The 12,677-nt window shown below is 47.7% G+C and overlaps 1 protein-coding gene and 1 long non-coding RNA gene across 2 annotated transcripts in view; both read left to right on the top strand.

The window, feature by feature from the left end:
* The window catches only part of LOC144174516 (phosphate-regulating neutral endopeptidase PHEX-like), a 190,251-nt gene that overhangs the window by 22,058 nt on the left and 155,516 nt on the right, over window positions 1-12,677 (top strand). The window lies entirely within an intron of this gene.
* Window positions 2,314-5,570, top strand: LOC144174515 (uncharacterized). The gene is made up of 3 exons (XR_013323490.1): window positions 2,314-2,714; window positions 4,354-4,421; window positions 5,147-5,570. It is a non-coding gene; the product is annotated as an uncharacterized LOC144174515 (long non-coding RNA).

The following is a 12,677-nucleotide window of genomic DNA, read 5'->3' as shown; positions in this document are numbered from 1 at the left end:
GGTGGCTAGACAGCCAATAAGCGCATTGTACCGTTTAAGCTGTGGCTGTACTGACTGCAGAGGTGAGTCTACACTGTCCTGCTTCCTTGCACTGGCAGTTTCATGCACACTGAAGCATGGTAAGGGCCTTAGCCTTGGCTTCGAGGTTCGTGAAAGGCGTGCCAGTTGTCCTTGGACAGGAGGTTGCCGACACCCTCTCAAACAGTCTCATGGAGCTGCATGTGGCACACAGTATGCCACAATTGCTACGCAGGAAGTCCTTGCTCGTCTTGCAGCCAAATGCTGAATGATCGGTGCTGCTGCAAAAACTTTCAGGCATGGGCTTTTGTCCAGCTGAAGTACATCGGTGCCACTCACGAAGTGGTCAGCCAGGTGCGGCACAAGTTGTCCTTAATCTCTTATGGTACCACAGATGGCTCGAGTTGGGCGTTGGCTGCTGCACAGCTCGCGCCTGGTTGGCGCTGTTGACGGGCTTGGAACCTGTAGGTGGCTGGCTCACGAGCGTTCTTCCCTTTTTCTGTCCATGGACAAAGTTTTCGGCATGCTGGGCTTGCTGTTGGCTGGGCTGAAAGTAGTTGGCAGGTGGTTCACCGACGGTATGACCTATTTCTGGCTGTTGAAGGAATTCTGTATGTGCTTGACTTCCTTTGTGAGAACTGGCCTGACAGAACTTGGTTTCGCCACCCACCTGTGTCGAGCATACGGCATCCGGGAGGCTCAGAAGGAAACGGAGGGGCCACAGACGCCGTACTGTTTGAATGGAAGCTCCTGGCCTTTACTCGTTTTGAATTCGCACAGAAGCTGTAGAGTTAGCGGCTGCTTGGCTGCGATGAGCAAGGCACGGATGATGGCTTTGATTGTAGCTCATTACATTCCCCTTTAAAGCCATGGTTCATTAGGGCCCCTGCGTTTTCAGGAACTGCTTGCCTTCTCCATCGTACCGGTATGAGCGCCGACTGTAGGGCAACACGCTAGCAGGTAAACACGGAGCTTCATATCAATGATATGGTCAAGATCATCGCTGTGGCAAGCAAAAACAGCTCTGTGTTCGGCCAATGTACATTTTATAACTGCGCGCTGGCTGGGAGTGGGCTGGCTGCGAAGCGGGACGATGGAATATTGGGATGATGGCGCGCGAACACCGCGTCGGATGCGACGGTGTCATGCGACAGGGGCACTTCGTGAGGGCAATGTTTGGGCTACTAACACTTGGAATGGCGGCTGCTCTGGCAAAGGCAACGGATCATGTTGCAGGCAGTCTTTGGCACTGTGTCTGGCAAGGTTTAGTACCGTGGCTGGGTCTAGCGTCAAAGGCACCGCGGCGGACGAGGCAGAAGCCTTCGGTTCAACCGGGGGGCTAGCTTCATGCTGCTGCCGAATGTCGGCTTCCAGTCGCCGAATTATCTCTTCTTTGAAACCGGCAGTGTCCAGCTGTCGCCGTGCCAATTCTTTCCGTATGAGGTCGATGAATAGGCGCGACATTGTCACTGAGACGAGCCGCTCCCACACAATTTCCGGCATGATATGCCGCCGAGCCGGATACACGCAGGCGGTCACACACAAAACACAATCTTGCTGGAGCGTCCGCCAGCAAGCAAGCGCAGACGCGCACAAGGAGGCAAGCGAGTGAACGGTGCAAAACGCTTGGGCGAGGAAGACAAAATGGCGCACTGGTCCAACGGCGAAGGCCGGTTTAGTTACAGCGTTGGCGTACTTGCGTGGCTGCGTGGTTGCACATAGGCTCGGGCATCGACTGCGCAAGATGTGAGGGCTGGCGTGAAGGCTGGAGCATTGAAGAGGCATGGCGAGGCGAATCGGACTGCAATGTTTTGTGCAACTGTGGAGTTGAACCTGCTTGAACCACGCGCACTAACGAGCGCGTCCCAGACCTCGCTTGGGCTGGAGCTGTGCTGCGTCGGCGTAATAGCACTGAAGGTGGCGCTAGTGATTAGCTAGTGATTATGGCCTAGGCTGGCGTTCACAATGCACACATCAAGCAGCATCTTCCGGAGCTAAAAAAATGAACAGCTATGCACCCAACTGGGAACATTTGGGATAGCGAAAGTTATTTTCTACCAAAAAGGCTCGCTAGCGTTCAGCGAAGCAGACGACCCTATTCCACCTTTCTGGAAAATAACTCGTTGCTTCCTTGCTCCACACGGTGCTGAAGATAGGCAGAGTGCCCGATAACGCATGGGCAAAGTACCGAAGACTTAAAGAAGCATTTTGACAGGCGCAACTCCAATTGATTATCCAAAATTGTAGAACCGAACCGCTGCAAACTTCAAAAAGCGCGCGCTGTGTGCTCACTCAAAAAAAAAAAAGATAAAAAGCCGTTAAACAATGCAATAAAGAAGTAATTTGTTGCATTTAAAAAAAACTTGGCTTATAAAACGTTTTTTGCTTTTTATTATGCGAAAATGTTTTACTTTTTAGTTTATGCGTTTGTGGTAGTAGTTTTCAGCACCACCAGGGGTTCCTCTGTCGCTTCAATTCAAATTTCAAACACAACAACCGTTGGTCGCGTTTGTCGTTCCTAAGAGTTGCTCTTGCGTTTGTAAGGTTGTTTGCGCAAAAAAAAAAAATGCTTTTGAGAGAGTAAATAGGTAAATGGTGTTTTAAATGCATCTCCAAAATACCTTGCTCAAGCCTTTGTATGCGTGAAGACTGCCACGGTTCCCCAAGCGTCCGGAAACGACTCGGCACGAACAAAGGTGAGAGCTACTAGCGTGATAAGTAGTAGCAGAGTTTCTTGCGGTCGTCGTTAATGAGCTATCACTGCACAGTACCGTAGTTTGGCGAATTCTGTGCGCAGCACACGCCGGTGCCCAGCACCACAATTTGTGAAGAAGTACACGCTTGGGCTTGCAAACTTTTGGCATTACCTTTCTCGTTAAAGAAAACTGTTGAAATGGTACAAGCAGTACAACGAATGCACAGGCTATCAGCCGAGCTCGCGCTGAGCCTTTATGGACTAGTGATGCACAAAACTTTCATAAATTTCGGTGATGTCACAGCACAACGATGGAGTGCAATGTAAATACCCTATTAAGGCAAAATGGGGGGGAGCAACTGTACTTTTTTTTTATAGTTGGCGCCGTTCATGCTGTAACCCCGTTTTTCTTGTTTTTCGCTCACATTCTCAGATTATATATGACGCAGTGGCCGAGAAATAAACGTAAAAGAAAGCGTCTGAGAACACGTTGACCAGACAGAGTTGTAGTTTCTTCCAGGCTCCACTCATTGTCTGTTGTCACTGCTACCAAGATGACACTAACAAAAAAAGAAGCAAGAAGTTTGCAGTAAGTCCGCATGTACGCAATGTTTCTCACAGATTCCGGAAAATAGCCAGTAGATAACGCATGTGACTACAGAGACTGAATCAGAAATCGTTTGTAAGGTCCCTTTGATGTGATAAAATCCTCATAGATCAGTGCGTTTAAGAGCACAGTTTAGCGTATGGACATTACAAATAGTAGACAGTTGTTGCGCATTATGGTGCGTCCGAAAACTAAAACTCAACAATACAATAATCCTACTCATAACTCCAAAGAAAACAATGGAAATGACGGAGGAATTGTCGTTATTCTAAACACAAATTGTTGTAGTTAATACACCATCTGTTTCCGAAAACCCGTATGAAATGCATGTCATGCGATTTTGTAATCTGGACCAAAAATAAAGCTGGAGTGGGGCCAATTTAAGACAATTTGCATTGCCACTGACCGTTACCATATCTCCATGCTGCATTTATTGTTGATGTGATCAGTTGTCTTGAGATATACATGATGGGCATATTTAGTAAATTTCCGTCTGCGCTAAAAATGAAGCTAATAGACTGCACATTTGCCTTACTACTTGTTCCATTTAAGTTGTCTCCTGTCACATAAAACAGTATGACAAAAGGAGAATGGCATATTATCTAGCTGCAAACATGTGTTTATGGAGAAAGTTTGCAATGGTATTGCTAGTGTCTGACATATTTTAGTTTTCTTCTGCTAACTCACATTTGAGTTATGAATAGTACCAGGCCTTCCCAAAATATTGTGTGCATGTTCAAGGCACTGCCCTAGAGTTTTATTCATTCCAAGCCTTTCACTGTAGCAGGTTTGAGATTTTTGAGTAAGATAAGCTCATTCACAGGCAAAGGCCGGTGAATGAGCTTTTTACTTCTTTTTTGTCCTTGTGCAGTAGGATACTTTCATGTTAGAGTAGTAAAACCCCTCTGCATCCTTGTTTACCTCGAGATAAGTTTTGCTTACCTTAAGTTTCAAACTGCTTTAATTCTCAGTGCTTTAGTTGTGTACACTTTATTATCTCGCATTTTTGCCGGCATCTGGTCGGTGCGTTCAGGGCGCCTTTTCAAGCCCTGGATGTCAACAAAGCTGCCAAGGAGGTGTCGCTGATCAACCTGTCCATGTGTGAGTAGGCCAAGCCGCGCTTGCACAGGGTCAATTAGGACGTTTCTCATTTACAGAAGGTAACCACTTTTTGTGTATAGCTGATGTTGCAATTGGAATTTTCCTTGCAGACCCATGATGTGTTTACAGTGCAATTAACCGGTTATGCTGGGTGCATCAGGTTTTGGCAGGATGTGGTATGCAATTTGTGTGCACTAAATGAGAGAGAAGCTGTGCAATTTGTGCTCACTGCCCTTCATGTTACCGCTTTGCATAGAGCTGCCCTTGTGTCTAGTTCTCTTGTCTTCAGGTTTCACCTAGGAATATTTATAACTACGTTCATTGGAAGGAAGGAAGGAAGTAAACTTTATTTTCCTGAGCACCCTTAGTCCAGGGCGCCGTCTTGGGAAGCCGTGGCCATGGCTTCCTCCGCTCTGTACGTCAGCAGGAGCTTGTTGTCCTAGGTTGTTATATGTACTCTAGAGTGGCTTAAAGTGGTGTCAAAATGATGTTAGGGCAGGAGATGACAAAGGCTTCAATTTCAGCGTCGTACCTGGGAGATCAAGTGGTTGCTGTTTAGCCAGCTGCAGGGCAATTCGACAGGCTTGCAAACCTCAGAGCTTTGTCACTTGTGGCTTAGCAATGTTTATCACACCGTTATATCCTATTTCCTAAGGTAAATGCCTGTTTTCCCCTTCCGAACTGCTATTTGCACCTATTGGTCCAGTAATCATAAAATGTCCCAGGTGGTGGCCTCTGGATGGGAGGGCCCTGGTTGGTCTCCTGCTCTGGTGGCCGAGGTGCAACTGGAAATCCTGGGCAAGCGCAGCAAACAACGGACGGCCCCACTGTGGGCAGCTCAGCTGGCCTGGGCCATCGTCCGAGATGACCTAAAGGGCCACACCCTGGCCTATTCGGGCGGCTCTGTGCGGCAGCGACAGGGCTCGGCCTCAGCAGGCGCCATGCTAGGGGAGGTCACCCGGCAGGCGCTGCTGTAGTGTGCTGTATCCTCAGCCACAGCCGAGCTGGTGGGTGTCAGCCTGGACCTGACCCCAGCACTGTGCCCTGCAATGCTACTCCCGGGTGGCCCTGCTGCGCATCCGGAGGGCGACTTGTGCTCACTCGTGGTGCATGGAGTGCTGTATCGGGGCGCCTGGCGCAGTGGGAGCTCAAGGGCAACGAACCAGTGATGTGATATCTGAGCCGAACCGTGCCGAAAGGTAAATCCTGCTACATCCTTCATCATTTCAAGCAATCTGCGCCAATCTTGTGCCGAAGCTTTGTTTCGCCGGGTTTCCGCAATGTGTTGGCTCTGGTGGGAGGAGTCCTTTACGCCACGGGCGTTGAAGGCATCTTTTACGTAAAATGAAGTGGAAGGAAGTTTTTACATAAAATGTGCTGAGTGCCTTCTGCACGACTGCCTTTCAACGACTGCCTTTCATTTTGCAAAGCCTGCGCTTCTTAAGCCCACAGCTGAGGAAAGAAAAGTCCTCTAGAGCTCATTTTAGGGTGCTGCAAGTGATCTAACCGATGAATTGACTTTGATGGATGAATACATGCTCGTCCAGCTTGAACATGTTGATCAGATCCGTCTACACGAATTAACGAGTATTGGCAGCAGAGTTTTGAGAAGAAGGAGGCTAACAACAAAACCAAATTCCCTCTCTTGGCTTGGCTAGTAAAGGCATTGCTGTGCATTCCACATAAAAAAGCGGTTGGGGAAATGGGCTTCAATAAGAACTGCCGGCACCTTAATGAAAGGGCTCAGTGTGCGATACAAACTGTTCATGGCATCAGGCACATTGTTTCGTTCTTCAAGCGCTTTGACGGAGATGCAAGTCGCTTCAATGTGACACCAGAGGTTTTGAGAGCAGTACAAACATCGAGCAAAGACTGCCAAGAGCGCATTGCGGCTGAAAAGCTAAGGCAGCTAAGCAGTGGTGTCTTGACCCAGCCAAGGCTGGTCCTAGTCATGATGCCCGAGACAGGCTCCAGCAAGAAGTGGAGACCACAAAAATAACATGGTGGCAAATACGGAGCATCTAATTAGCCTCGACATAAAGTCCATGAGCTTCAGGTATGTCGAAAGTGGGCAGTCTCTTTTACCTGAGGGTAAAGCTAGAATGGTGGCAGCACTGGACAAAATGGCACAAAAAACAACTTTGGACCTGTCACGATAGTTCTACTTTCATGCATATTTAACCAGAGAAACGTGGGTTTAGCACAAGTGTCTGTTTTGTTTCGTTACATTTTCTGCTTACTTAAACAAGCTCAAAGGTGTTTTCAGGGAATCTAGTCATATTGTGTTTTATTGCCATGTAGTCGTTTTAGCTTCAGGATGTTGTTTTCGTGTACATCAAACTGTCCACTAAGTGACTGTGTTTCGTTCATTCTGGTTTCATGAAACGTTCTGTAGCTTACCGAATTGAATGCTACCCCGATAGTCATTTTTTAAATGAAAGTCAAGTTCCTTCATGATCTGTTGGCTCATGTGGTGTATGTACACATCGCATGAACTCTTTTGGTGCTTGTCCTGAGGCATTTCATAGTCACTGCTAAAAGACGTCTGTGCGGCAGAAACTCGTCTGTACCGAAGGCATTTTACTTGTTTAAACATTTCTGTGTGCCCAGGATGCTGCTTTTGGGGCTCCTCTTAGTTGTTTTCCTCCCCTTCCAGCAGCTCTCAGCCGTCCTGTGCCCCATGTGGGTTCCAAGCAGAGAAACACCACCTGGAGGTGGCTGACAGCCCTGCCTGCTGGCCATGGAGAGTGGCCAGATTTAACAACAGGGAGGCGAGCTGCTGGCCGCACGGCGGAATCTTCGGCTGCTGGACCAGCTGCTGTTGCTGCCGGGCTGTGCCAGGGAGCGGGACAGAGTCCACAAGGCCCTGGGCTCCTACCTGGATGCCTCAGGAGTCATCCCCACGCCTCGCCTCCCAGCCCGGTTGATTTGGAACAACATTGAGGAACTGAGGTTTTGTTTGTTTGTTATCTTCTCTTGTGCATGTGTGTGTGCGTCTTTTTTAATACCCCTTTTTAAGCGTCACTGAAGTGATTTGTAAATATTGCAGGAATACTAGTGCGAATTGTAGTCTGGAGTATCTAGGCCATATTTTCACCACTCGCGGCATTTACGTGAATTTATTCGGTAGAAATAATCAATTAAAAAATTCGACCTTCCTCCGCATCCTTCTTGCTGATTTCCTGACATTTTGTGTGACATCAAAACAAGATGGTTTGGCTGCACTACTGTGCGGCTCGCCGACCCTCCGACAGAGTCAGTCGGTCCAGCGTACAGTCTTCTGGCCGCCAGCAGATCGTCTTAATTTGTTTGCTCAGTTGAAACTAAGCCATGACCCGTTTGTGCCTGGAAATATCTGCCTTTAGTTTGTTAGTTTGTAGACTGTATTCTGTTTTAACTCACTCCACACATGCGACGCTCCGCTGACTGGTACGCTAGTGAAAAAAATCAAAGGCCAATTGAAGGTGGGAGAAGCTTTATCAAAGTTAATAAATGTACAAAAAAGAAAACTGCACATAAAACAAGGACACAAGAGAAGACAAATAGACACATAGGGTGCAGACTAGCAAGTGATTTTTTATTTTAGTGAAAAACACATCATGAAGGAAACTGCGGTAACCTAGGGCACAGAACAAAGGTAAACAACCAAAACCACAGCCAAAAGACTGAGCGCAACACGGGGTGCAAAGAACCCTACACTAGGCATGTGCAATCGCTTCGCACATAAACAAACAAGGTGAGGGCCGGGGTAGTCCAAGGACACTAAAAATCACCCCCAAGAGTCCCGTTACGATACACGATCTCGGTGCTTAGTAGGGACACTGACGGTGAACTGACGCAATCTTCGCCTTGATTTTCAGAATCGCGTACGCTTCAAAAATCTCCTTGCTGCACGCACCCCTGTAACGCTTTGTCACTTTGCATGCTTTGAGGCGTGGCGCACAGCCTTTGCAGTCTTTACAGTTGGTGGCCAGGTTGCTGCCGGTAAAAGTGCGGAGGCTGTCGGCGTGTACCCTCAGTAAATCATTAATGCATCGGCCCATTTGGCCAATGTACGATCACCCACAAGACAAGGGTGTTTCGTAGACGACGCAGCTTGACAGTTAAAAAAGCAAGGCTAAAACGGGGGCTAGTTGGTTATACATCTTGAACCGCGCTGTTCTAAAACTTAGACAAGGGAAGAGCACACAAGGACGGGGCAAAGCGCGAGTCTTGTCCTTGTGTGCTCTTCCCTTGTCTAAGTTTTAAAACCGCGCGGTTCAAGAAGAGTTAACAAAGCGCTTCTCGTGTCTTTTCCGGCACCCCGCATGTCTATTTTCTTCAGAGTTTACACGCTCACACAACTTGTGTAGCTTGTTAGGTGCCGAAAAAACAACACGAACCCCCACCTTTTTCTTAGCTTTCTTGATCCTGTACCCAACATTGTGGACGTAAGATAAAACGGCCATCTTGTCGCCCTTGCCCCGCTCACACGTCGTCTTCTTGGTGCGTGACTCGACAAGAAGCTTCTCGCCAACTGCCAAGATAAGGTCGCAAGAAACCCTGGTTCCTTCAGTCGCTCCACCTGTGAACAGAAACTCGCCTCAGCTTGGTGTGTGCACGAGCGCTGCAGCGCATTCCCAAGAGCTGACGTGAAGTGAAGCAGTCCTTTTTGGATCGAGGGGAATAGATCCAACACACATGGTCACAGTTCACCTTGGGCTCCATATCCAAAAACTGCATCAATCCCCCGACCGGTGCTCCTATTGTTTACGAAAAGACATTGAGGGTGGAGCGAAAGAGTTCAAAACACTTCTTCAACTTGATGTGTAGTGCCCTCTGGATTGAGCTGCTACAGCACTAGGAAGTCGTCAACGAAGCGGAAAATCTTAATGACGTTAGTGCAGAGCAACGGAAGCAACTGACGAAGTTGTCGAAACGTGCGAGTACGAGGTCACTGAATATTGGGGCAAGACACGACCCTATACGTACGCTGTCCTTAGGAACATAGGAACGACTGCACACCCCTTGAATTGGCTCAGCTGGTTGGGCCGCTGGCACTGTCGCAGAGTCACAACCGCCGGTTGTGCCGAATCTTTCATACGGAGGCCCGAAGGATTTGGCACAACCGGCGGTTGTGACTCTGCGACGGTGCCAGCGGCCAACCAGCTGAGCCAATTCAAGGGGTGTGCAGTCGTTCCTACGTTCCTAAGGACAGCGTACGTATAGGGTCGTGTCTTGCCCCAATATTCAGTGACCTCGTACTCGCACGTTTCGACAACTTCGTCAGTTGCTTCCGTTGCTCTGCACTAACGTCATTAAGATTTTCCGCTTCGTTGACGACTTCCTAGTGCTGTAGCAGCTCAATCCAGAGGGCACTACACATCAAGTTGAAGAAGTGTTTTGAACTCTTTCGCTCCACCCTCAATGTCTTTTCGTAAACAATAGAAGCACCGGTCGGGGGATTGATGCAGTTTTTGGATATGGAGCCCAAGGTGAACTGTGACCATGTGTGTTGGATCTATTCCCCTCGATCCAAAAAGGACTGCTTCACTTCACGTCAGCTCTTGGGAATGCGCTGCAGCGCTCGTGCACACACCAAGCTGAGGCGAGTTTCTGTTCACAGGTGGAGCGACTGAAGGAACCAGGGTTTCTTGCGACCTTATCTTGGCAGTTGGCGAGAAGCTTCTTGTCGAGTCACGCACCAAGAAGACGACGTGTGAGCGGGGCAAGGGCGACAAGATGGCCGTTTTACCTTACGTTCATAATGTTGGGCACAGGATCAAAAAAGCTAGGGAAAAGGAGGGGGTTAGTGTTGTTTTTTCGGCACCTAACAAGCTACACAAGTTGTGTAAGCATGTAAACACCGAAGAAAATAGACATGCGGGGTGCTGGAAAAGACATGAGAAGTGCTTTTTTAACTGTCAAGCATGCGTCGTCTACAAAACCCCCTTGTCCAGTGGATGATCGCACATTGGCTAAACGGGCCGATGCATTAATGATCGACTGAGGGTACACGCCGACAGCCTCCGCACTTTTACTGGCAGCAACCTGGCCACCCACTGTAAAGACCTGCAAAGGCTGTGCGCCATGCCTCGAAGCACGCGAATTTACAAAGCATTACAGGGGTGCGCGCAGGAGGGAGATTTTTGCAGTACGCGATTCTGAAAAAAAGGCGAAGATTGCGTCAGTTCACTGTCGGTGTCTCTACTAAGCACCGAGATTGCGTTTTGTGACTGGACTTTCGGGTGTCATTTGGTTGTTCATCTTAGTCCTGTGCCCTAGGTTATCGCACATGTGTAGATCGCAGTTTCCTTCATGATGTGTTTTTCACTCAAATAAAAAATCACTTGCTAGTCTGCGCCCTGTGTGTCTAGTCGTCTTCTCTTGTGTCCTCGTTTTAATCGCAGTTTTCTTTTTCGGAATGTACCAACTAGCCCAAGCTTGCATTCTATTCTACTTAATATAGGTACTAAGAAAATAAGGTCAACTGAAACTTACCATACAGGGAAAAATCAGGGTGCATGAAGCGCTTTTTTGTGCTGGGTGAACTAGCACAGCAGTCACCAGCACGATCACACATCTATGAACGCTTTTCTGCTAAAGGAATGCAGTCACTAAAGGTTAGGTATTTGTGAAAATTTGAGGGATGCTTACTGCAGAAGCACTATTCAAGAAATAGTCGTCTGGGCTGCTTGGAATGCCGAACCTAGATAAAAATGTGAACTGGGTATACATTATATACATTATACTTATGCCCTTGCCAACACTGGCTTATGGCGGAGTGATCTGGAGCACTAGGTATATTGTTATGCAATTTGCAAGCTCAAATCCCATAGCACTAAGTGGTTTATTTGTTTTTGGGCGGTATTTTCTATACTAAATTCACAATTTTGGCGCTGTTTCTGTAAATCTGGCAAAACTTTGTCGTTTCTGTAAACCTAGCAAAACTTAAGGGTGTGCAAATTATGCGAGTAAATACGGTATTTTACAGCACCGAAACAAACTGGTTTGAATTCTAATCTTGGACATTGTCCAATTACGTAGTAACTTGTATGAACGTCACTGCTTTAGTTGCTGTGGCTGCCTAAGACCGCGCATGGCAGTTTTTCCCTTTTCAGGCCTCATAAAATAAATACCACCTTATCGACAGGATAAACGATGAAAAGTGTGTTTATTTGAGCCATTATACGCAGTTCAAACAAAAAGGACAGGAGCTTGACAAATTCACTTCGGTGTCCTTTTAATACCCTACAACCCGCCGTCAGTGGCTAAGGCGTTCAGCTGAGCCTGAGGTCGCAGGTTCGCTTCTCAATTGTGGCGGCCGCTTTTCTGATGGAGGTCGAAAGCAAAAACGCCCTTGTGCTCGAGATCCCGTGCAGGTGGTCAAAATGTTAATCTGGGGCCCTCCACTATGGCGCACCTCATCGCTTGTGTAGCGTCGGCGCGTAAAACATAATACCCCCTCGTGCCTGTCTCCTCTCTATCTGCCTGTCATGCCCTCCCCCACTCCCCACACGAGTGGTCATACTGGTGTCCATCCCTAGGTGTGACAATTTACAGCTGCTGGTGCACATTCCTTTCTGCCTTCCTGGAAATTCATTCATTTTGGTAAAGGATAAAAATTACTGCAGCCTTAATTCTTATACTTGCTTTCTGGCACCTATACCCATCAATAATACAGTCGAACCCCACTACAACGAACTCCGCTTCAACGAAATTTCCGTTTCGACGAAAAATTTCCAATTCCCCATCAGTTAGCCAGAGAAGTCAGTGCAACACAGTCCTCGCCCCAACGAACCATTTGTCTAGCTTGCTTTCGCATCAACGAAATTTAATAAGTAGCTGTCTGTCTGATACCTTTCACTGCTCACTACTGGTACACATTGTAAGTGACACACAGTGCCTTGTGTTCTACCCAGGCATCCTGCTGGCACGGGCAACACGGCTGGTGGCAAGAAGCAAGGACACTCAGCTTCATGGGAACAAGCCAGACTGCTGATGACTGCCACATGAAGCTATCATCCCTGTTTACAAGTATATAGCGGGTTGACGGTTACCTTTTTCTGTAATTCTTTCTGCTTTAACGCATATACCTAATGTTGCACTACAAATAAAGCTTGGTTTTCAAAAGATTACAGGTTGATTTTATCATTTTGTTGTACACAGGAAACAAAACATGTGATATGAAGCACCTCTATTCTTGTGAGTTTATGCAAATACCCCCAATTTATGTTGTGCTAACATCACCTTCAGTTGTGCTGCCCGCTTGATGCT

The sequence above is a fragment of the Haemaphysalis longicornis genome, unplaced genomic scaffold (genome assembly GCF_048455015.1).
Source record: "Haemaphysalis longicornis isolate Haplotype H1 unplaced genomic scaffold, Haemaphysalis longicornis Haplotype H1 scaffold_3, whole genome shotgun sequence".
NCBI lineage: Eukaryota > Metazoa > Arthropoda > Arachnida > Ixodida > Ixodidae > Haemaphysalis > Haemaphysalis longicornis.
Note: the sequence above shows the minus strand (reverse complement) of the source record. Positions and strands in the feature narration are given on the sequence as shown.